This window comes from Tyto alba, unplaced genomic scaffold (assembly GCF_018691265.1).
Source record: "Tyto alba isolate M040663 unplaced genomic scaffold, T.alba_DEE_v4.0 Super-Scaffold_27, whole genome shotgun sequence".
NCBI classification, from domain to species: Eukaryota; Metazoa; Chordata; class Aves; order Strigiformes; family Tytonidae; genus Tyto; species Tyto alba.
In genome coordinates, this window is record NW_024881301.1 from 33,844,227 (window position 1) to 33,870,648 (window position 26,422).

Consider the following 26,422-nt stretch of genomic DNA (forward strand, 5'->3'; position numbering starts at 1 on the left):
GTTGCGAGATTTCAGCTGGTCGTTTTCAGCTGAGCATCAAATGTTGGGCATTTTCGGCCGGACGTTTTTGGCTGAATGCTGAACATCAGGAATTTTTGGCTGAGCATCGAACATCGTGCATTATTTTCTTGTCGTTTTCAGCCGAGCGTTGAACGTCAGGCCTTTTTTAGGCCAGTCATTTTGATCTGAGCATCAAACGTTGGGCATTTTTGGCCGAATGTTTTTGGCCAGGGGTTGAATGTCAGGCCTTTTTTAGGCTAGTCGTTTTGATCCGAGCATCAAATGTCTGGTGTTTTCGGCCAAGCATCAAACATAGGGTGTTTTCACCCATTCATTTTTGGCCAAGCGTCGAACATTGGGCGTTTTTGGCCAGTCGTTTTCATGTGAGCATCGACCATTGAGCATTTTAAGGTGGTCGTTTTCGGCCGAGTGTCAAGCATCGTGCGTTTTCAGCCTGTCGTTTTCAGCCGAGGGTGGAATGTCAAGGTGTTTTCGGCCGAGCATCGAACATTGGGTGTTTTTGTCTGAGCATCAGAAGTCGGGTGTTTTCAGCCGTTCAATTTCAGCCGAGTGTTGAACGTAGGGCATTTTTGGCTGACAATTGAATATTGGGCTTTTTCAGCCAGTCTTTTTCGTCTGAGCATCGATCATTGGGCATTTTTGGCTGGTTGTTTTTGGCCAAGCATCAAATGTTGGGCGTTTCTGGCTGAGCATCGAACGTCAGGCATTTTTTACTGAACCTCAAACGTTGGGCGTTTTCGGCTGGTTGGTTTTGGCCGAGGTTTCAACATCAGGCGTTTTTGGCTGAGTGTTGAACGTCAGGTGTTTTCGGCTGGTCTTTTTCGTCTGAGCATTGAAAGTTGGGCATTTTCAGCCGAGTGCCGAACATTGGACATTTTCGGCCAGTCTTTTTCCGCAGAGCTTTGAACGTTGGGTGTTTTTGGCCTGTCGTTTTCGGCCGAGCATCAAATGTCAGGTGTTTTCGACTGTTCGTTTTTGTCTGAGCGTTGTAATGTCGGGCCTTTTTGTCCAAGCATCGAACATCGGGCATTTTCATCTGACCATTGAATGTCGGTTGTTTTCGACCTGTCGCTTTAGGCTGAGCATCAAACGTCGGGCTTTTTTGACCAATTGTTTTCGGCCAAACATTGAACGTTGGGCTCTCTCAGCCGATCGTTTTCAGCCCAGCATTGAATGTTGGATGTTTTTGACTGGGCATTGAATGTCGGGCGTTTTCGGCTGGTCATTTTCAGCCAAGGGTTGAACATTGAGCGTTTTTGGCTGAGTGTCGAACATCAGGCATTCTCGGCCTGTTCATTTTCAGCCAAGGGTTGAATATTGAGCGTTTTTGGCTGAGTGTCGAACATCAGGCATTCTCGGCCTGTTCATTTTCATCCGAGTGTCAAAAGTCATGCATTTTCAGCCGAACATCAAACGTTGGGCATTTTCAGCCAGTCATTTTCAGCCCAGTGCCAAACATCAGGAATTTTTGGCTGAGCATCGAACATCAGGTGTTATCTTCTGGTCGTTTTTGGCCAAGCGTCGAACATCAGGCCTTTTTTAGGCCAATCATTTTCACCCGAGCATCAAACGTCAGGCATTTTCGGCCAAGCATCGAACGTAGGGCATTTTCAGTTGTTTGTTTTTGGCCAAGCACTGAACATCAGGTGTTTTTTGCCAGTTGTTTTCATGCGAGCATCGAACGTAGGGCATTTTCAGCTGTTCGTTTTTGGCCAAGCATTGAACATCGGGTGTTTTTGGCCGTTTGTTTTCATGTGAGCATCGAACGTAGGGCATTTTCAGCCATTTGTTTTCAGCTGAGCATCGAACATCAGGTGTTTTTGGCTGGTTGTTTTCATGTGAGCATCGAACGTAGGGCATTTTCAGCTGTTCGTTTTTGGCCAAGCATTGAACATCGGGTGTTTTTGGCCGTTTGTTTTCATGTGAGCATCGAACGTAGGGCATTTTCAGCCATTTGTTTTCAGCTGAGCATCGAACATCAGGTGTTTTTGGCTGGTTGTCTTCATGCGAGCGTCAAACATTGAACGTTTTAAGCTGGTCGTTTTCAGATGAGCATTGAATGTCGGTTCTTTTCGGCCGAGCGTCCAACGTCAGGCATTTTCAACCTATTGTTTTTGGCTGAGCGTTGAAAGTCATGTGTTTTTGGCCTGTTGTTTTCAGCTGAGGGTGGAACGTCAGGCATTTTCAGCTGAGCACTGAACGTCGGGCATTTTTGTCCAAGCGTTGAAAGTCAGGCATTTTCAGCCATTCGTTTTTGGCCATGTGTCAAATGTTGGGCATTTTCGGCCAACCATTGAACATCAGGCTTTTTCAGCCAGTCATTTCTGGCGGAGCATCAAACGTCAGGCATTTTTGGCTGAGCATCGATCATCGGGTGTTTTCAGCTTGTCATTTTTTGGCTGAGCTTCGAACATCGGGCATTTCTGTCCAAGCATTGAACGTCGGGCATTTTTTACTGAGCATCGAACATTGGGCATTTTTGGCCAGTCGTTTTCAGCCCAGTGTCAAATGTTGGGCGTTTTTGGCCGAGAGTCAAACATCAGGCATTTTCGGCCTGTTTGTTTTTATCCGAGCATCGAATGTTGTGCATTTTAGGCTGAGCGTTGAATGTCAGGCACTTTCAGCGGGACGTTTTTGGCCGAGCGCCGAACATGGGGAAATTTTGGCTGACTGTTGAATGTCAGCCGTTATCTCCTGGTCATTTTCAGCCAAGCATTGAACATTGGGTGTTTTTGGCCAAGCAATTTTGGCCAAGTGTCAAACATCAAGTGTTGTCTGGGCATTTTCATCTGAGCGTTGAATATCGGGCATTTTTGGCCAAGCCTTTTCAGCCAAACATTGAATGTCGGGCATATTCGGCCAAGCGCCGAACGTTGGGTGTTTTCGGCCGAGGGTTTTCAGCCGAGTGTCGCACGTTGGGCATTTTTGGCCGAGCGTTTTCAGCTGAGCATCAAATGTCGGGCATTTTTGGCTGAGCGTTGAATGTCGGACATTTTTGACTGAGTGTTGAACATCAGTCATTTTCAGCTGAGTGTTGAATGTCGGTCGTTTTCGTCTGAGCATTTTCGGTAGAGCATTGAACATCTGGTGTTTTCAGCTGAGTGTCGAATGTCGGGCGTTTTCAGCCAAGAGTTTTTGCCTGAACATTAAATGTCAGGCATTTCCATCTGGACATCGAACATCAGGCGTTTTTGGCTGAGCGTTGAATGTCAGGTGTTTTCGGCTGTGTATTGAATGTCGGTCATTTTTGGCCCGTCGTTTTTGGCCGAGCGCAGAATGTCAGATGTTTTCAGCTGAGTGTCAAATGTCGGTCATTTTTGGCTGAGCGTTTTCAGCCAAGCGTCAAACGTCTAACGTTTTTGGCCATGCGTTGAACATTGGGCTTTTTCGGCCAGGCCTTGTCAGCCAAGCGTCGAGGGTTGGGCTTTTTCAGGATAGGGTTGAACGTTGGGCCTTATCTACGACTATTTTCAGCTGAGCATAGAATCTTGGTCATTTTCAGCCAAGCTTTGAATATTGGGCATTTTTCTCTGAGCATTTTTAGCCAAGCATCAAACATTGGGCCTTTTCGGCTAAGTGTTTTCGCCCAAGCATCAAATCTCTAGCGTTTTCAGCTAAGCATTGAACGTCGGGCGTTTCCTGCTGGGCGTTTCAAATGTCAAGTTTCAAATGTCTGGCATTTTCAGCCGAGCATCGAACATAGGGTGTTTTTAGCTGACAGTTTTCAGCCAAGCGTCGAACGTCTGGCGTTTTCAGCCAGGCGTTTTCAGCTGATACTTGAAAGTCAAGCATTTTCAGCTGGGAATTGTTGGCTGAAAGTCAAACATCAGGCATTTTCAATTGAGTGTTGAACGTCGGACATGTTCCACAGAGCATCGAACATCAGGCAATTTCAGCTGAGCATTGAACGTCAGGAGTTTTCAGATGAGAGTTTTTGGCTGAGCGTCAAAAGTCGGGCTTTTTTGGCAGGGAGATTTGCCTGAGCATCAAATACCAGGTGTTTTTGGCCGAGTGTTTGTCCTGGGTTGAGTGAGTGGTGGAGTTTTTTGGTGGCAGGGGAGGGGGCTATAGGGGCGGCCCCCTGTGAGAAGCTTCTCGAAGCTCCCCCAGCTCCAAGTCAGCTCCACTTCTGTTTGGGAAATTGAGCCAATCAGCTGTGCCTCTGCGATAACGTATTTAAGAAGGGACGTGGTGACGGGCAGTCAGACTTGTGAGGAGGAGTTGCTGCAGCTGCATGAACACCAAGGTCAGTGGAGGAACGGGGAAAGAAAGGAAGGGGGAGGTGTGCCGGAGCAGAGACCCCCCTGTATCCTGTGGTGAGACAGCAGGGCGGCCCCCCCACCACCACCCATGAAGATCTACGGTGGAGCAGACATTGATTTATGGCCTGTTGCTCCTGCTCAGATGATCAAGGTGCTGTGCCCGAAGAAGGCCGGGGTCTCATGGGAAAAGGTAGCCCCGTTGCTGTAATTCAGTGCTGGGAGGATTGCAGCATGCGGGGGAGTCCCACGCCGGAGCAGCTCGGGAAGGGCTGCAGCCATGGGAGAGAATCCAGTCGGAGGAAGTTAGTGACCCATGATGGAGCAGTGTGGGGAACGCTGCGGCCCATGGGAGGAACTCAAGTCGGAGAAAGTTTGTGGAGGACTGTCTCCTGTGAGAGGGGGGGACCACGATGGAGCAGGAGGAACAAGTTTCGGACACTCCCCTCACCGAAGATGAAGGAAGTGGCAGCGCTGACTGCACCCCCCATTCCCTGCCCCTGCGCCACTGGGGGAGGAGGTAGAGATATCGGGAGCAGAGCTGAGCCCGGGAAGAAGGGAGGGGTGGGGGGAAGGTGTTCTCAAGATGTGGCAATGCTTCTCACTGTCCTACTCTGTTACGTGTTGTTAGTGTCTGTAATAAATGTATGTTCTTTTTTTCTTCCCCTAATGAGTCTGCCTTTTGCTCGTGATCATAAAAGGGGGATTTTTCCCCATCCCAGTCCTATCTTGAACCCCAAGCCTGACTCTCTGTCCCTTCTCATTGCCGGAGGGGAAGGGAGAGAGAGCTGCTGCATTGTGGTTGGCTGCCAATCAGGACTAAACCACAACAGTGTTGAATGGCATACGTTTTCAACCGAGTGTCGAACATCGGGCGTTTTTGGCTGAGCATTGAGCGTCAGGTGTTTTCAGCCGAGCATCGAACATTGGGCATTTTCAGCCGGTCATTTTAATCGCAGAACTTCTCACAGATAAGGTTACCATGCACGCTGGTTGCTGTGCAATATTCTAACCTCTAAACAACAACAGTGCACTAAGCACTCAGCGGCTCTCGGCTTCCTTTGCCTGGGAATACACACATTTGCCAGAGGCAGCACAAGCTCTCTAATTCCCACAGCGAGAATGTCTCGCAGATACAGCTAGCACTCACGCTGTTTGCTGTACAGCATTCTCCCCTCTAAATGACAACAGTGCACTGCGAATTATGTGTCTCTCTGCTTCCTTTGCCAGAAAAAACACACACTAGTCAGAGCCAGTACAAGTGCTGTTAGACTCATGGCGACAGCCTCACACTCATAGGGCTAACATGTGCGCTGGTTGTTGTGCAGGGTTCTCCCTTCTAAATTACTACAGTGCAATAAGGAGTCGGCGGCTCTCTGCTTGCTTTCCCTGGGAATACACACACTTGCCAGAGGCAGCACAAGCGCTGTAATTCCCATGTCGAGAAATTCTCACAGGTAGGGCTAGCACACATGCTGGTTGCTGTGCAGCATTCTCCTCTCTAAATGACAACAGTGCATTATGCAATTCGTGTCTCTCTGCTTGTTTTGCCTGAGAACATACACACTCTAGCCAGAGCCTGTACAAGAGTTGTTAGAATTATGTCGAGAACCTTGCACTGACAGGGCTAGCATGCACGTTGGTTGCTGTGCAGCATTCTCCCCTCTAATTTAATACAGTGCACTATGCGATCCTCATTTCTATGCTTGCTATGCCTGGGAACACACATGCACAAGTGCTGTAATTCCCACGGTGAGAAATTCTCACAGATAGGGCTAGCACACACGTTGGTTGCTGTGCAGCATTCTCCCCTCTAAACTACAATGCTGAAATAAGCAGTCAGCGTCTCTCTGCGTCCTTTGCCTGGGAACACACACACTCTAGCCTGAGCCAGTACAAGCTCTCTAATTCTCACAGCGAGAACTTCTCACAGATAGGCCTAGCACGCACGATGGTTGCTGTTCAGCATTCTCCCTCTAAATGACAACAGTGCGCTGATCATTCTGCAGCTCTCTACTTCCTTTGACTAGGAACACACAAACACTAACCAGAGACAGTATGAGCTCTGTTATACCTGTGGTGAGAACCTCGCAGTGATAGGGCTAGCACACACGCTGGTTGCTGTGCAGTGTTGTCCCCTCTAAATTACTTCAGTGCACTAAGCAGCCAGCAGCTCTCTGCTTCCTTTGCTTGGGAAAACACACACACTAACAAGAGGCAGAACAAGCACTCTAATTCCCACTGTGAGAACATTTCACAGATAGGTCTAGCACGCACGTGGGTTGCAGTGCAGCATTCTCTCCTCTAAATGAAAACAGTGCACTGAGCATTCTGAGGCGCGCTGCTTCCTTTGCCTGGGAACACACACACTAGTCAGAGCCAGTAAAAGCGGTGTTAGACTCACAGCGAGAACCTCGCAATGATAAGGCTAGCACGTACGCTGGTTGCTGTGCAGATTTCTACCCTCTAAATTAATACAGTGCAATAAGCAGTCAGTGGCTCTCTGCTTGCTTTGCCTGGGAATACGCACACTGGCTGGAGGCAGGAGAAGCACTGTAATTCCCATGTCGAGAACTTCTCACAGTTAGGGCTAGCACGCATGCTGGTTGCTGTGCAGCATTCTCCCCTCTAAATGACAACAGTGCACTGAGCATTCTGCGTCTCTCTGCTTCCTTTGACTGGGAACACCAAACACTAACCCGAGCCAGAACAAGCGCCGATAGACTCATGGCGAGAAACTCGCACTCAGAGAGCTAGAACGTATGCTGGTTGCTGTGCATCATTCTCCCCTCTAAATTACTACAGTGCACTAATCAGTGAGTGACTCTCTGCTTGGTTTGCCTGGAAATAGACACAGTTGCCAGAGACAGCACAAGTGCTCTAATTTCCACAGCGAGAACTTCTCACAGTTAGGGCTAGAACGCATGCTGGTTGCTGTGCAGCATTCTCCCCTCTAAACAACAACAGTGCACTGAGCATTCCGTGTCTCCCTGCTTCCTTTTCCTGGGAATACACACAAGCCAGAGGTAGCACAAGCGCTCTAATTCTCACGGCAAGAACTTCTCACAGATAAGGCTAGCACGCACGGTGTTTTTTGTGCAGCATTCTTCCCTCTAAACAACAACAGTGCGCTGAGGATTCCGAGGCTCTCTGCTTGGTTTACCTGCGAACACACACACTTGCCAGAGGCAGCAAAAGCGCTGTAATTCTCACGGCAAGAATTTCTCACAGATAGGGCTAGCACTCATGCTGCTTGCTGTGCAGCGTTCTCCCCTCTAAATGACAACAGTGCACTGAGCATTCCACGGCTTTCTGTTTCATTTTCCTGGGAACACACACTAGCCAGAGGCAGCACAAGCGCTCTAATTCCAAAGGCGAGAAATTCTTATAGATAGGGCTAGCACGCACTCAGGATCCTGTGCAGCGTGCTCCCCTCCAAACTGCCATGGAGCACTTAGTAATCTGCGTCTCTCTGCTTCATTTGTCTGAGAAAGCAGAGAAACTAACCAGAGCCAGTACAAGCACTGTTAGGCTCATGGCAAGAAACTAGCATGCACGCTGGTTGCTGTGCAGTATTCTCCCCTCCAAACTAACACAGTACACTAAGCAATCCGTGTCTCTCTGCTTGCATTGCTTGGGAGTGCACAGACACGAGCCAGAGCCAGTAAAAGCTCTGTGAGGCTCACAGCGAGAACTTCTCACAGAAATGGTAAGCATGTATGATTGTTGCTGTACAGCAGTCTCCCTTACAAACTACCAATGTACACTAATCAATCCGTGTCTCTCTGCTTGATTTGCCTGCCAACACACAGACACTAGACAGAGCTAGTACAAGTGCTTTTAGGATCAAGGTGAGAACTTCTCACAGAAAACGCTAACACGTACGATTGTTGCTGTACAGCAGTGTCCCCACCAAACTACCACGCTGCACATAGCAATCCCTGTCTAGCTGCTTCCTTTCACTGGGAACACAGAAACACTACGCAGAGACTGTACAAGCTCTTTTACAGTTACGTCGAGAACTTCTCACAGAAAAGTATTAGTTAACCTTGGTTCTGTTTGATGTTTTCTGGTATTAATTTTTAAGGTGATGTCTGCTTTTTAGCTGTGGGATTCAACAATATCAAGATCTCAATTTGTGGTTTATTTTTAAAATTCTTTGTGCAAAATTTTCTTCAATGACAGAGAAGAGCTGTAGTGTCTGGATTGAGCAATAAATGTCAAGCCAGTTTGTCTTCAGAACTCAACTGATGTGAATCCCTAATGTTTATCAGGTGTTTATGTTATTTCTCTCTAACGAATTCTTCCCAATATACTGGAGCTGCATACTGGACAAGACCAGAGTTGCCCTAACCTGTCTCAAATGGCAGCTGATCGCAGCCTCTGCAGAGAAATACCGGGAAAATCTCTTATGCATGGTTCTGGAAAAGCATCTACTTGGAGGCTCTTTAGTTCTGGTCTGAAACAGAAGGTGTATTACTAGACAGACTAAAATTAAGATATCTTATGGATAGTTGATGGTTAGTGTTGTGCCTGTAGAAATGTGATGAAGAGAAGGAAAAGTATATGAGAAGTATAATTTTGTGTTATGTGGGGAACAGAGCAACATATCTCAGTGAAGAACGACAATATTAAAAAATAAACAACTCATATAATTCAGCATCTTTAAAGAAAATATAGAGCATGAAAACTTCTCAAGACTTTGGCTCATTTTCAGCATTGTCTCGAGTCACCATAAATATTTTGAGTCTATCTATACGAATTTGAAAATATTCTTTTTCATATTCTTGGAGAATTTGCATTGAAAGGACTCCTTTGATATACGTGTTCAACCTGATCTGCATGGCTTTTGGTGCATGCAAACAAGTTGTCCCCTATGGCTGTATAGATTTTTATAACCTCTGGAGGACTTGCTCTCCAGGAGCTCTTCTGTACTGCCTTGTGCTGTGCACTTACCTGTCTGCAGCGCTCAGGGTGAAGGAACAGAGCGGGTGTTTGTACAAATGGAGCTCCCTGTTTGCGTAGAGCTTTCAGTTGCATCTTCAAAGAGTGGTGAAGTGCATCCGATTGTGTGTTCATGCACAGATGAAATAGGCCTAGGAAACTTTTGGAAGACACCCGCTTTATTTATTTTATGTTTAACTTGTAAGGAGCAATTACCTCATTCTTTGCGGAGCCGCAGACGAACGACACGCCGAGACGGGTTCAGTGTGGAAGATAGAGCATCAATCACCGCGCGTGTTTATTGGTCCAGGGTACATATATTTATACAGACAATGATAATTATTATGCCTACTAGTCACTAGCTGATTGGCTTAAGCTCTAAAGGTCGTATTCGCACGGTCCACCTACTTGCAGTTAGCTTACAGCACAAGCTTCTCATAACACTAAGTTTCTCATGCTACTATTTCTGATTCCTATTGACTTGTTTTCGATACACGACAGTACCGTAACACAATGTTTCTCAGACCACCGTTACCATAACACTGGGTTTCTCAGACCACTATTCCTAATTCCCCTTAACCTGTTTTCGACACACCACGGTACACAGGGCTGAAGCGTCCTTGACATTCCTCCTGTATCAGCAGCTGCGAGCAGCTGCAGGCAAACCCTAGTGAGGCCCAGCATCAGCAGCTAGAGCAGGCTCTGATCATACAATTGCTCGGTGGGCTCAGGACCCTTGTCTCTGAGCCATTCTCCAACTATTCTTCTCTTGTTCGGCACTTTACCTGTCTCACGTTGATAGTAATGGCTGATTTAAAAATGTTACCAGTTCACAAGCAATTAGGGCAAAGATAGATCAACAAAAGCAACTTTTTTGTGTGTTAAAATTTAGTTACAATTCAACCCAAATAGTATTAAAGGTAACGGAAAGTGTTGAGAACATGACTTTTGGTTGCTTTTCTTCAAAACTATTATACAGTCTGATTTATTTCAACTGTTGAGTGTAGTAGGACTGTCTACAAATGGCAGAATCACAAACAAAATGAACTTCTAAAAATGCTGATTTTAGTTGCATGCACTAATTAAGAGAACAGTGAACTCTCGGGCAGATAACAAATCATGGCACATCCATCATTTCACACCTATTTGGTGAGGTACTAATGAAATTTGAACACTACACAGGTCTGGTTCTGGCCTCTCCAGCAAACCAGACAAACACTTCAGAAACATTTATTCAGTAGCTATATTAATTATATGTGATATCAGTTACTCCTTTAATAATGCAGCTTTATGTTTATTGTACTGGATCGCAGACCTGCTTCTGTATGCAGAATCTTTTCTCTTGCCATTTTTTCTGTTGGCAGGACAACTTATCCGGTGCTAGTACATCGCCAACCACCTGCTGTGGGCTATGTATCTGTTTTCGTAATTGCAATGAAATCATTTATGCCAAATAATGCCACATTACAACAGCATAATTTAATTTGGAGCTGTTCATTATAGTTTTATTACCCTTCAGCTTTGGCACCCTCCCAGAAAAGGACCCATGAGTAGCAGGTTAGACAGTTTCCTGAAGTGATAAAAATGCACCCCACACAGCTCGCTGCCAGGTCTTTTCTGCTGCAGAATTCTGGCACAATTACATTTCTTGGGTGCTGCTTGTGTCATGCTAAAAAATAATAATATTAACAGTGGGTTTTTTTCTTAGCCCTTCAAGTCTAGATTGCAATCACTTGCTATTCTAACTTAATCATGCTATACTATGAAAAATAAGGGGGTTTAATATACATTACAAATGTTGCTTACATTTGAACAATGTGGCTTTTAACTTAAAACTTGTACAGAATCATGCTCTACATTAATAGACGCTAAGGCTAGAAGAAGTTCAGGGTGCTTCGCAATTATTCCCGAATGAGAGTAGTAATGAAAGTTGAACTTGTGAGCATTTGGCTTTCTGTAGTACTTTGAATTTAATGTTCCTGGTTTAAGGCATTTACTCCATTATAATTTAAGGTATTACCATGCAGAATGTAGTTTATTAACCATTCCACTGTTTCTCTAAAGGTATTTACAGAAAACTTTTTACAGTTAATCAAAAGCAGACATTGTAAAAACGAAAATCAGATTTATTGCCAAGTTCATAAATGTCAAGTATACTGTTATGCAGGCTTTGTATTACTTCACTTGCAACTTTAAAGAACATTTTAAGTGACTGGAAAAAGGAAGTTTATTAAAGGCTCAGCAGGTCTTCTGTGCACTCTACTGTTATTAATGTAAATCATTGCACCATGTGGTAGAGGAGCAGGCAACATGGTAGTAGCAGTTTTTAATCAGGTTTTCTCTGTGACTGCCAGTGCCTTCAGGAAGAAGCACCCTGTTTCCTCTGACAAACAAATCCAATGAGATTTCAGAAGAAAGGATAGAGCAAACCATCCAGGGTAGTTAATTGCTGAACTTGTCTTTGAATATATCCCCATATCTTCAAGTAGCAGCTGGATGGTTAAAATATACGGACAGGTTTCCCATTCACAGACAAAATATTCCGATGTATTTCTTCCCCATAGCCAGTATCTCAGGATAGGGAATTCTCTGCCAGAGATCTTATCAGAGATTTTGTGCATTGTTCTTTTGGTAGTAGAGTCTTGCTCTACTACCAAAAGTCTGTGGAGAAAACATTGGCCCATAGTGAGGATTGATATTGCAGCAGTTCCTCAGAGCTGCTGAGGAGCACATGCTGAAAATGTGTGATGTCCATGGACCTGAATGAACAGCTGTATTTCTTCCCCCGCCCCATACTGGAAGGCTTGCAGTTTGATATAGTTGGGTGCTGCGAAGTGCATCTATGAATAAACCACACAGACTAACACAGTACAGTGATCTGGAGAGCAGCTCTTTGCGAAGACCGGAGAAAACAGCTGAGCGTGAGAGCGGGAGCACTGACTGTCTATCAAAAAAGTAGTTTAATGACATAACTTGGTAATAAGCCTTGTAATCTGCATGAGTATTAAAGGCTGTGGAAAAGAGCTGTGACTCTGGTGGACAAAGGGAATAGTTAGAAGGTGGAGCTGGAGAAAATCAAAACAGTTGATGAGAAACAGCATTACCTTCTAGGACAGTAGGTGTACAGCAGCTGAGGGAGTTGAAAAAAAGGCTTTGGGAGATTACTTACCTGTATGGCTACTACATGTAACATGACCTGAAACACGCATACACACCAAGGAGAGCTAAAAAAGAAGCTGTAAATTTTTTACCTTGCACCATGGTCTTGCATATTGGGACACAAGTTAGCAGACAGAGTTTGTGATGTTTGTAAGGAAATTCAACACTCCCAACTTTTTTCCGGTTTGTAGTTGGCTTTCTCTTCAGTCCAATATAGTTTGTAATGCTTGAGGGAAAGGTTGCTAGTTTTTTTTAGACAAGACTAATATGGTCCTTTAGCTACTAAGCTAGGGAAAAAATCTACTGAGAAAGTTAAATGATTTTAGCACATGATCTAAACTTGAATTCTGGTTGGTTGATTTTTATTACTTCTGCCATGATGGAGACATGTTGAAGACTCAAACATGACCATAGCACAGAAGGCCCTGGGCTGGGATTCTGGCTCTGGCCTCAGCCTCTCCATGTTTCATTTTATATGTCTGTGAAATGTGGGAAAGAGCCAGCATCTGCTTTTCAAAGATGCTAGTAGATTAAAAATGTCACTGAAGAAAAGGACATTGTTTTACTGTTTATATGCACTTAATTAAGTTATATAGAGGACAGAAGAAGGAAGTGAACAAGTTTTCCTCCATTTTTGTGGCTGTGACTTCTAAGCAGGGAAGACTTGGGATAGGCATAGAAGGCTAGAGAAATACTGTGATAGCTCTCCTGTGGACATTTTGGAACCTTCATCTTTGAAGGTCTTTAAAACTATAACTGTCTGAGAGATGAGTATAAAGGATCCTGTTCTAGAGCTGGGTATGTATCGATGCATTCTTGAAATCGGTTTTAGTCCAGCTCTTCCATGAAATACAAAGTAAGGTAAGAAGGTAAGATGAGGAAGATAGGTAAGGAAGAAATCATAACTATTTAGGTTAAAGGCAAAGCTATAATTTCAAATGTTTGGTTCTTATTGTAATGTGTGTTTTCAAAATATTGTAGTCCATGAGATGATTTTAAGTGCCTTTCTGCTTTGGAAAGCCACTGATCATTTCAATTGAAGTGTTAAACACAGTTATTTTCATTATCTGAGAAGCTTTATCACTAAGAGGTGTTAGCTAACACTAAGAAGTGTTTTTGCGCTGTCAGTGCAGGGAAATCTACTTAAAGATGGAGTGAGCAGGACACATGCAAACAATCCAGATTATTTGGAACACTCTTACCATTGATTAAGCTGATAGGAAAAGCTGCTCTTGGGTCAGGGAAGTAAAATGGATATTTTACTGATATTTTGCCTGTTACAGAAAAGATTCTGGCAAGTGATACATTAAGTAGTTTTTGACACTGTCATGAGAAGTCCTAGTGTGCAGGTGGTGGCTGACTTCTGCACACCTTGGAATTCCTCCTACTCACAGAAGCTCCAAGGCCTGACCGAACCTGTTTCTGACTTATGAGGTTTTGCCTCAAACAAGGTGTTCACCCCTTTCTCAAACACACACAGAGCACTGCTTACAAACCAGCATCGCCAGGGATGTAAATAAAACGAGCCCTGTAGAACAGATCCATTCCTGGGACACCGCTTGGTTGATTTTCTAAAGGGTAAATACTCGTATCAGCATTAGACTTGACTTGGAGTTGTGTTTAATCAGCAAGAAGGAATTTGCTTGTGGCTTTCCACAATGCCATTCTGCACCCAAGTAACTGACCTGTAGAGTCACTTTTTAAATATCTAAATGGAAATATATGAATAGGTTAGGTTTTAGTTTGAAGGCTAGTTTCTTCATAATTCTACCAGTTTAAGATTATATTTAGAAGATCTAAATAGAAAGTATCAAGATTTTCAGAGCTGCCCAGGGATAGAACTACAGCCCCGCAGCAAGGCCTTTCCTCTTTTTCTTAGGTTCCTACAAGGAAACATACTTCAGTTGAATTCTCCTTGATACCCCTCTTGCAGTGAGAAGCTTTGAAATGTCTTACAGATTCTAGTTGTGACAGAATGAGACAATTTGGACTTTCAGTCCTTCAAGAGATCTGTAGCATTTCAGCACCTCCTTTCATGTAAATTGACCTCAACTTCTGCATGTGGTGGGACAGTTGATGTCACAGCCAACTCAAGCTGACTTCCAGTTTTCTCTTGGATTTTCCCTGTAGGTTTCCTGACTACAGTTAAATTGCCTACAAAGCGAGGTGTCAGCTGAGATGAGTAGAACTGGAAGAAAATGTCTCTGGTTGTCTAAGGTACACTGCCATATGTGTAATTTGTGGATAAGCAGCAATCAGCAAAACTCACAATAAGCGGTAAGTGCTCTAAATGTCATAATGAGCTCAGTCGTTGAAATTTGAATGCCATTTATGTTGCCTTTTGGTAATAATTTGTGATTGCCACTCAAGAAGGCAATCATGTATCCAGTACAGCTAAAAATTCGATGCATAACCCAGACTTTCCATTACAGTCTGAACTGCTGTGAAGTATACTAAAAAGATCTTTTGACTTCACTCATGTTTACATGGCTTCCATCCATGTCACGCATTAAAAGAGAAGGGAATTTTAAATAACAGAATTTATTTGGGGAAAATGTGTGTAGATTACAGGTGTTCTTTGGAGAACTCTGCAGATAATATTCTAGCTCATAAAATAAATGTTACGATGCTAACTATATCTGGTCTCTTTCATGCCCACGTTCTTATGTTTTGAAGATTTTGCTAATCCAGATCTGTCATACTAAGTACCTCATTTGGAGGGATGGATTTTTTAAATTTTTTTTTCTTTCTTCCTCCTTTCTTTTCTAGTTATTTATTGCTGACTGCTGAGGTGTTTTGGTTTGATTTTCAGACTATAACACCTTTTGTTTCTTTTCTGCCTCTAGACAGAACAATTTTTTAGTATTTTCTTATTTGCAAAATTTCTTGAAAGGATGTAATGCTATGAGTCTCCTTTTGGCTGCTTTTTCTCCTTGTGTGTAAATTCCAATTTAATCACAAATGTAATATAAAACCATGTTTGATACTGATGGGCAGGTAAAAACATGATATTGTTGGCAGAGAGGAGAGTACGTGCTTTCTTCTTCAACATAAAGAGAAAGACAGGAAGAAGAGACTGGATGGAGCTCATTCAGTGCTGACATGAATTATTCCACTGAATATCAGTAAGTAACATGCCCTGTGCACGACACACTAAGTTGATCACACGTCACGTCATCCGGTGGTAATGATAACCAATTGGTAAGTAAGCTTAACATTTGAGGGGCTTTAGTAGACTTATGACAGAGCAAGTCCTCCAGAGAGGTATGTAGAACCAAATTACTGCACTGGTTGCTCAGCAGATGCAAAGAGAGGATGTGAGTCTAACGTTCATGCTGCAGATCTACCCCAGTCCCCCACAGTAAATGGCTAAATAGTTTTTCCAGGCCTAAATTTAAGCCTTCCTCAGGGAGTGTGCAGACAGTTTGCTCAAGTGGCTCTTCTCTAGCAAGTTCATTCTCTGTTTTTTACATCATCTGTGTTAGGATCTTGGCAAGAGCTATGCATCCACCTTTGGCTCCTTTTATTCTGCAAGAGCACCACCACATTGACAAAGAACATTTTGAGCTGCAGAACTTGCACGCTTCAGTGTTGCAATACTGTGTATCCAATTCTTAGAGCCGTTGTATTAAATATAGGGACATAAAGACCAGCATACAATTCATACCAACAAGATACTCAGCACAGTAGCCTGTGTCCAACAATAGCCATGATTCACGGACCCGCGATATCTGGAGTACCTTCCTAAATGGTAAGTACTTTTCACCTGGAGGATCTCTTCTAGAGTCCTCTAACTAGTAGCTTCTTGAAAGAGCCAGTCACAAGTGGCAAAGTGAGAAAATTTCATCTTTCCTAGTGTAACAGTTTACCAGGGGGTTTGGAGGTCTCCCAGTATCCCCATATCTCCTCTCTTACTGCTTCCTTCCACCCAACAGATCTTCATCATCAGGTAGTGGAGTTTGGCCTCTGTAAACATTCTTTTGGGAATTCCTGCCATTAGTTATCCAAGAATAAAACTTCCCAAGGTCTTGGAGAAATATTGACCAGATGGTTGTCAGCCTTGCACTTTTTGTGAGTCTTCACTATCATATTTAGTAGTACTTCAGTACCTACCTTTAGGTATCTGATGCTATCTAAGACTATGCTAAAAGTTACAGAATGAAGAGGTAGTGAACAAAAAAGGGATGCCAAAGCAGAAAAGGAAAACTGATGGCAAGGCTAAATCATCTCCATAGGAAACAACTTGCAGAGGGTGTAAGATTTTCCCATTAATGGTCTGTTGCTTCTCTGAGAGGTAAGTGTGGGCATGTCACTCCAGGGATAAGAGGGCAACTCTTTCATGCAGAAATCAGGAGTTCTTTCCCTGCAATTACAGTAAACGTTTCCGTGTTAGTCACTGGCAGGTCAGATGCTGTACATAGCCTTCTGTGCCCTGATTTGGCTTAAGGATATATCAGTAGGTGGGTACATTTCAGACAATGCTGAAAGGCTCCCAAGGTGTGATAAAAGTGATTCTGAATTCCTGAGTTTGATGGAGTTTATCTACTGGAACGGGTGCAGAGAGGTGAGCGTTTCCTCTGTTCATAGCAGTACTGTGCCGTACTCAGCTGATCAGTCCCCCACACCCCTGACATGTGTCAGAAAAACTGTCAAAAATAAGATTTGGAGAGCCTGGAAACAACATGAACTGGACTCCGGAGGAGTAACACGTGTATACTGTTTGCATCCGAATAAAAAGACTGAGAGCTCATTCAAATGATTTCAAAAAGCCTACTCCTATTTTTGAAGTAACACATTTGCTTACCATATTTACCAGTTGTTCATTCCTAGTATAACTGGGTTTTATTTTTTTATCATAAATCTTTGCAGAAAAAACAGTCACTACACCACATATACAGCAAAAAGAAATTGTGTGTGAATGTAGGATGCCAATCTTAGAAACATAAACTTCTTCCCAGGCCACAGGGCTCCTGCATGGAGTAAACCTTATTTCGTACTTTCTGGATTTTGCAAGCAGACTTAGAAGAAAATCTGTATTTAGTAAGGGTGTAAAAGTGTGCGTTGAATCAGATGATCATAAGCCACCTACATCAGAGCAGCTTTCCTTTGCTGTGGTGGCTCTTACATATTTTGCATATGTTATGTAAACATTGAGACATTGCTCAACAAGTGAGGTAAATGTAGAAAATACAACTTGGGTACTAAGTACGACCATTTGCTAGTGGATTTTGAGGACTTTTCATCCAGATTATTGCAGCAAACCTCAAAAGAGACTAAAAAAAGTAATTCCATTTGATACTGAAAGAGAAGTATGCTGCAGTAAGGAACTATTGAAAGTGAGTTTGTAATTGTGTTTGCCCAGAGGCCTGAAAGATGCAAGATTTATAGGAAGAGATACTGAGTATCTTTTATTAGACCAGCTGATTGTATCTGGAAAAAGCAGATGAGCTTTGGGTCACGCTGTCTCTTCTTCAGACAAAACAGCGGCAAACTTCAAGCCACATCTGACTGAGACAAATTTGATAGGAAAAAGATAGCTGGCTCTTGCAATAGGAACCAAATGTTAACAGTGGAAGAGGTGATGAGCTGTGCCTCTAATTAGTATATGTGGAACAAAAGGCATTATTAGGGGCTAAAGAATGAAGTTTGTAGTATTATAAAACTCATATTACTGTTGATTCTTGTGATTGATTTACTTTTTTAATCCAGCTGTAGTTCCTAGGCTTCCGAAGCCTGTAAAGGTAAGATCCGAGAGGGCAGAGAGAAAGGTAGTGACTTTGTGAAGACATTCTCCAGCTGGTCTGTGAGAGTTTCTGTTTTTAGACAATACGTGTTCCCTCTTGTTGGAGAATGGCTCAGAGACAAGGGTCCTGAGCCCACCGAGCAATTGTATGATCAGAGCCTGCTCTAGCTGCTGATGCTGGGCCTCACTAGGGTTTGCCTGCAGCTGCTCGCAGCTGCTGATACAGGAGGAATGTTAAGGACGCTTCAGCCCTGTGTATCGTGGTGTGTCGAAAACAGGTTAAGGGGAATTAGGAATAATGGTCTGAGAAACCTAGTGTTATGGTAATGGTGGTCTGAGAAACATTGTGTTACAGTACTGTCGTGTATCGAAAACAAGTCAATAGGAATCAGAAATAGTAGCATGAGAAACTTAGTGTTATGAGAAGCTTGTGCTGTAAGCTAACTGCAAGTAGGTGGACCGTGCGAATACGACCTTTAGAGCTTAAGCCAATCAGCTAGTGACTAGTAGGCATAATAATTATCATTGTCTGTATAAATATATGTACCCTGGACCAATAAACACGCGCGGTGATTGATGCTCTATCTTTCACACTGAACCTGTCTCGGCGTGTCGTTTGTCCGCGGCTCCGGAAGATGGCGCCCGAATCGGGACCTGAATAGAAGAAGAACACAGATGGAGCGGCGGACCCGGAGGAAGCAGCAACGACCAAGGAATTCGAGAACGGACCCAGAGAAACACCAAATACAGCAGCGTTCAGAGTCCACGAGCTGAGACGGAGAGGCGCCGGCCCCGGCAGCCCCGGGAGAGTACGTGGAGAGAAGCCGGTTGGAGCGGCCCCGAGACCGGAAGTGAGTGGACCCGCGAGCGGCAGCGGAAAGGTGCCAGAACTGACGTGGTAAGGAGCTGACGGCGGCAGCCACGGGAGCGGACGCGAAGGGACGCCACAGGCAGACGCTGAGCGGCCCCGGGGGTGAACGTAAAGGGACGCTACAAGCGAACGCTGAGCGGCCCCGGGGGTGGACGCGAGGGGGCGCTGGAGGCGACCGCAGGGTGGCCCCGGCAGTGGAAGCAGGGAGGCGCTGGAACTGACGCAGAAGGGCGACGGAAGCTGACGCGGAAAGGTGCTGCACACAGCGGCGGCAGAAACAAACGCGGGGAAACATCAGATACAGCAGCGCATAGACGAATCAAGAACGATCGGACAGTGGGCCTCCGACAGGTCGTTCCGAGGTCCTGAACCAAGATAGAGGGTCGCTCTCCGCAAGGGCTGCTGGCAAGAGCTGCACCTGGTGCCTTAATCACGGAGCATCAGCAACATATCAAAGGGGGTAATTTTTTAGTGCCTTAAACAGGGAGCACAGGCCGGCGGGAGTATTTTTTAGTGCCTTAAACAGGGAGCACAGGCCGGCAGGAGTATTTTTAGTGCCTTAAACAGGGAGCACAGGCCGGCGGGAGTATTTTTTAGTGCCTTAAACAGGGAGCACAGGCCGGCGGGAGTATTTTTTAGTGCCTTAAACAGGGAGCACAAGCCGGCGGGAGTATTTTTAGTGCCTTAAACAGGGAGCACAAGCCGGCGGGAGTATTTTTTAGTGCCTTAAACAGGGAGCACAAGCCGGCGGGAGTATTTTTTTTGCCTTAAGCAGGGAGCAAAGGGCCGACAGTGCCTTAATCAGGGGTGGGTCAGCAGTAAGAGTACTGTGCCTTATCCAGGGAGCACAGGACCGGAGGTACCTTAACCAAGGAGCGCCAGGTTGACGAGATGGGACAGGAGGTAGCCCTGGATTTATTACAGCGCTTTTTAGAAAAGCGGGGAGTGGATTGTATAAAATCACTCGTGGGTTTAGTAGCATTAGGACAGGTCAAAGGATGTTTTCAGGATCCTAATTCTCTTTTTGATGTCGAGGAGTGGAGACGATTAGGTGATGTTTTGTGGGATATGGCAATCGATGAGGATAAAGCTGCAAGGAAAATGATGAAACCATGGCGGGAGGTGGTGAATAATAGTGGGCGATGTCAGCTTGAAAAGAACCTTGCAGCTGTGGCAACTGCAAAGTTGGGGGGGGAAAGTTCCACTGTTACCCCAGATAGTGCGGCATCCGGATCTATGCTTTTTGACAGTGATCGTATTCCTGTCCCATCAACAGGAGGGCCAGTTACAGTTAATGTGAATAGGGAAAGTCCGGAGGCCAGCCCCCCCCCAGTATCTTTACAGTCATGCCCCCCCCCCACCCCCCCCTACCTCAGAGGCGGAGGGGCAGAGGGACGATGCCCCCTCGCTAATATTTAGCCAACAGGAGTGGCGCGAAGTAGGTGATTTATTGTGGGACGAGACTATCACTGGAGGCAATAAAGGCAGTGAAGCACGACAGCAAGGGCTGGTCTGGCGAACGATCGTAAAAGCCCTGAGGGAGATGCAAGCAGAAAAGAAAGTAGCTGCTGCTGCCATGGCGGCTGTCGGCGCTGTACCATCCCCGCCAGTCCCTGCCGAAACCAACCGTCCGTCATGATTAGCCACCTTCTTCGGGGTTCATCAGCAGCTCCGCTCTATTAAGGGCATGTCACCAAGTATTCCTGTTTGCTCCACCGCGCAAGAAGCGGCAGAGAAATCAGGCGGCGCGGGGGCACCGGGTGGAGCGGCGTGCCACCATAAACTCTGCCCGCCCCCCCACCCTTCGGATGGTTCCGCCCCTGACAGCGCGTCAGCGTCTGGCTCAGAGAGAAAAGCGGCGGCTCTGTCCGAATTAAAGCAACAGGGTCACACATCGGTAGAGGACAGTGACAAAGTCCGAGAACTTGAAAGAAAATTACAGAAGTTAAGCTACAGAATAGAACTCTGCATTTACAATTACAAGAAAAGGAAGCGCTGCCGGAAGCCCCCACCACACCCACTCTCATCACCGTTATCAGAACCAGCTCCGCTTTTAGCTCAGCCCCGATGGAGTGGGGTGATTCGTGATGCCTTGTTAAAAGGGGACTGGCATGCTGCTGGGGCGTTGGCCTGCGCAGTAGTGACAACGAATGGGGGACACCTGGGAACTCAAGATCACAAGATTCTCCTCGGGGCGTTTGGACACTCCTTACGAACTTTAGAACTCTGAACTGTCATCTGGGTGTTTCAACATCAACACTGGTATCAAAAACTTGTTCATGTAGTATCAGGTTCATTGTATGGTGTTTCAACATCGACACTGGTATCAAAAACTTGTTCATGTAGTATCGGATTCATTGTATGTTGTGGGTTCATTGCAATGTTTTGAACATAGCATTGATACAGGGCCTAGATAGGAACAGGGGATGTAAGGGTTAATGTGGGAATAGCAAGAATGGGATGAGGAGGGAAATAGTCGAGATAAGAGTTTGCCTAGCTTGTAGGAGGTGTTTGTGTTGCTCGACCACTATCTCCTGTTTAAGTAAAAAGCCTCCTCCACGCCTGAGTAAGTGAAGATGTTTGTGTTGATGGACCACTATCTCCTCTTTAAGTAAAAAGCCTCCTCCACCCCCGAGTAAGCGAAGATTACCCCACAAGGGCACAAACCTGCTCTGCGGGTTCAGGGGGTGACAGAGACTGCGCAGGAATTCGGGGTGAAAAGTTCAGCACTGAGGAAGAGGAGATACTTCCTCCCACGACCACCACCCAGTCCTTCACGACCCCTGCCCAGGACCAAAGGAACTCACTGCGCAGACTCAACTGGGAGGAGATCATGGAAATGCTAATTTTAATACGAAGCGGGGATAGGTGATGCATATGTATAGGCGTATTGCGAAATATTATGAATATGTAATCATTTGCTCTATAAATCTAAGGCAACGGTGCCACATGGTAGCACATATTTGGAGGAGTGATCCCCTGTGTGCCCAGCGCTGAATAAACATACCTACTTTACAATCTATCAGATTGTGGAGTCTGTTTTCCGCACGTCAGCATGGTGAAACCTGTATTACATTCTGTATTGCATACTCTGTTGTTACAATTGCTGACACTTTTAAAACTGTAAGGGTGGTTTCTTGCTACATAAGACTGCATAAGATTGGAACATGGACTGACAGACTGGTTACGAGACTTGGGAATTTGGAAAATGGACTGATGATGGTTGCAAATCTACAAAACTTGGAAATTACTGGGTGGCTGAAAGCTTTGTTGATGCATAGACTGGCAATGCTGATTGTCATTATGATTGTCATGATGGTATTGGGGTCTGTGTGGAAATGCTTTGTGAATGCTATGATTCAAACGTTAACAGGAGTCTGGATTGTCCAAAAAGAAAAAGGGGGAAAACCTGGTAGGAATTTTTTTTTTGCGGGGGGATCAGGGTTATGCACTGATCCTACAGGGTTTGGACAATCCAGGCTGGGTCTCTGATCAGAAAACTGCCACGTGGTAATCCTGCCCTTGGGATCACCTGGAAGGGCAAGAAGGAGGAAGTCAATCTAGTGCTTCCTTCCTGTTTGAATGCCTGGATACACTAACCACAAAGTAGATTTAGTTTGTTCACGCGTGCTAACGATGCAGACCTATCACAGCACTTCCGGGTGTGTGATAAGTGCCTTTAGCCAATAGATTGTAAGCTTGCATGCTTAAGTTGTGCCTTCTCATGTATTAAGAAAATCTTTGAATGAACGTTAGCGCAGGCTCTTCTCATACAAAAAGGGGGAATTGTTGGAGAATGGCTCAGAGACAAGGGTCCTGTGCCTTTAGCCAGTAGATTGTAAGCCTGCATGCCTAAGTTGTGCCTTGTCATGTATTAAGAAAATCTTTGAATGAATGTTAGCGCAGGCTCTGCTCATACAAAAAGAAAAAGGGGGAATTGTTGGAGAATGGCTCAGAGACAAGGGTCCTGAGCCCACCGAGCAGTTGTATGATCAGAGCCTGCTCTAGCTGCTGATGCTGGGCCTCACCAGGGTTTGCCTGCAGCTGCTCGCAGCTGCTGATACATGAAGAATGTCAAGGACGCTTCAGCCCTGTGTACCATGGTGTGTCGAAAACAGGTTAAGGGGAATTAGGAATAGTGGTCTGAGAAACCTAGTGTTATGGTAACGGTGGTCTGAGAAACATTGTGTTACGGTACTGTCGTGTATCGAAAACAAGTCAGCAGGAATCAGAAATAGTAGCATGAGAAACTTAGTGTTATGAGAAGCTTGTGCTGTAAGCTAACTGCAAGTAGGTGGACCGTGCGAATACAACCTTTAGAGCTTAAGCTAATCAGCTAGTGACTAGTAGGCATAATAATTATCATTGTCTGTATAAATATATGTACCCTGGACCAATAAATGGACACGTTGATTGATGCTCTATCTTGACACTGAACCCGTCTCGGCGTGTCGTTCGTCCGCGGCTCCGCACCCTCTGGTTCTTCCTAGCTGTTTGTTTTCACCTATGTGCTTTCCAGGGAGGTGAGGTAGAAAATCTAAACAAGAAAATGCACTGAAATGAAGACTTTGGAAATCTACAAGTAGCAAACCAGTGCCTGTCTGTCCCTGGGATGAGGCAGTAACTGCCTGCAGAGAACAGGAGGAGCAATGCCTGCCATGTAAGTTGGCGGTAAAATGGATATTGATACTCAGATTTGTGGCTTAAAATCTGGGTCTTATTGGAATAGTTTTGGGTGTATGGGGTCAACTAAATAAGTCTGATGAATTGTCTTATTTTTTAAATCAATATTAATTAGATTTCCAAATAAATTGCTTCTTCATGGAAAAAAATAAAGAAACAAAAAATCCTCCCCCCCTCCCCCCCCCCAAAAAAAACCCCAACCCAAACCAAAACTGTTTGAAACAAATTCTAAGAATAAAGAATCCATGTATGAGAGCAATAGCCCCTGGCTCACTTGGCAGGGTGCATCCTTGGGATGTGAAATACTGAAGGGAATGGAGCAGGAACTCAAATATTCATCTTTCATATGCCAGCAAACATGCCTCATGTACTCAACAGTAGTTACTAACTTAATCTATTCTTTGAGAGAATACATGCTGTGAAGACTCAGGATTACAGGTAGCATACGTCCCACAAGGAAAAATCTCGAAGGGAAAAATAACTCTTTGTTTGTTGTTTTTTGTTGTGTTTGGTTTTGTTTGTTTGTCTTTTTGCTTTTTGTTTGTTTGTTTGTTTTGTTTTTGTTTTTGTTTTTTTATAAAAGCAATGAATTTGCTTTTTTTTCTCTATGCTAACATGGTAGATAGTAATACTAGAGGGACTTTCCCAGCCACAGAGCTCCCGGGGAGAGATGGTAGTACAGCAGTAGTGTGCAGTGAGATGCCTCTCCAGTGCTGTGTCTTGTCTTCTGACAGTCCAGACAGGCTTCAAAGAAGCTATTAGAAGACAAATGCTTATTAGAAAGTAAAGACTTGTTAATTTGATAGTGTATTTCAAAGATTATTTTTTTTTTGAGTAGTTTATATTTCTGTCTGCTGAGCATGTACGTATTTGCAAAAGCCCAAATCTGTAACTTTTTGTCTCGTTCCTGTTCATAGTCTGTTGTCCAGACCCACAAGTGTCTGTTTTCACTTTTCTGCCAGTTTTGACATATCAGTTGCATTTGAAATTTATTATTCTGGGCTCAGTTTTGGATGGGTTTTACAAGCCACTAACTGTAGAGCTACTGCACGGATGTTCTTTTCAGCCTCTAAGTGCCTTAATGCAACTTGGTAGAGCTTGTAGGGTTGGGGTTTTTTTACAAAAAATGCTTTACTTCTTTCACCACAGTATGCAATAGATTGCTATTAAGTAAGAATTATGTTTTACAATGTACTGACCAATTCTGTCAAGCATAACAAAAATGCACTAAAGTAACCTGATAAATCAAGTTCACATGGCTTTATAAACCTTTTTGATTTAATTGAGTTAATTATTGCCTCCCTTATATGTAGTAGATATTGACAACCAGAATGAAAACAGTTGTCATACTCAGTCTAGGATAAAAATTAACAACTAGTGTGTCTGTTAGTCATGAATGCATAGACTGCTATGGGCCAGTTTAATTTTCAGTGTGAATATTATTTATTGAAATATTTAATCCAAATAGTTTCAACACAGTAACTCCCATAGGGTTAAATATCTACCTGTGGGGATTTTACAATATACTTCTCTTCAAGCATAGTGCACTTTACCTTAAGTGAAAAAGACCAAATGTGAAAAAGACCTTCAGTGAAAAGGACCAAATCTAACTCCAAGGGAGTCAGACAGGGAGCAGAGCTTTCAGAAGCTATGTTAAGACCGTCTCACCTATTATACAAGACAAGAGAGGCATTGCGGTCTTTAAAGTCAAAGTATGTATTTTCATTTTTTCTAAGCCCTTAACCACAAGGTTCCAGAGTTGTCAGTTAATTATCAGTTAATTTAAATTATTTATTTGATCATCTAAGAGAAAAAAGGTTTGAAAACATCTAAAGGACCTTTAGGAAATGTAATTCTTTTTTTTTTTTTTTCCTCCCAGAGTAATTTCCAGCTAATTTAATCTGCTGTAGATGTTTGTTGCTAAATGTCTCATAGTCACACAGAGAAGATAACCAAATCGTGGAATCTGAAGCTTTATTCCCAATATGGCAAGGGACACTACCTTAAAAATTGGTCTCCTGAGCCTATTTCAGATACAACTAGTAAAAACAGACAAAACAAATAAAACAAAACAAAAATATTTCCTAATCTTTATCAATGATTCTGCCTTCAGCATTTAATTTTTCACTTTGGAATACTTTCCTCCTTCCATACTAGAGTTTAAATTGATTTGTCACTACACAGAGTAGCCCTTTTTAACTTTTTTTTTTTTTTTTTTTTTTTAAGATTAATACAGCAGTCCTGTGGAATTCTCTTTTAATTCGTTTGATGTAATTGTCCTGGAAACTGGAGTTCTGAGTTGTAAAGTACTCAGTTTGAATCAACGGGTGAATAATACTGAACTATATTAGGAAGAGTTAAGTGTGGTTTCACTGTTGGTATGTCAAGCTGATGCTGTGACTTTTCTTTCCAAAGTGATCAGCTGTACATATTCCCTTAGGCAGGTTGGTGGTCTGAAAGTCAAAGTTTCTCTTTGATGACAGCCTGGGAAATATCCCTCTAAAAGTATCTGTATATCAGAGAGACCCTAAATGTTTTCCTTTCTTTTCCACTCTTTTTCTTCATTCCAGTCTGGATTTGAATAGAAGGGGAACACTAGAATGGTCTGATTGATATAACTTATTAAAATGTCAGTATGACTCCTGTTTGTGGAAACTTTTTTACTTGCAATTGTCTCTCTAAGATGGTGAATTGCATTTTGATACTGAGTTAGAAGTTACACAGCTTATCTTTGTGAATCTT

General features: G+C 44.0%; 1 protein-coding gene across 1 annotated transcript in view; it reads left to right on the forward strand.

Moving 5' to 3' along the window:
• The window catches only part of LOC122153928 (tenascin-X-like), a 153,533-nt gene that overhangs the window by 94,788 nt on the left and 32,323 nt on the right, over positions 1–26,422 (forward strand). The gene's annotated exons all lie outside the window — the stretch shown is intronic.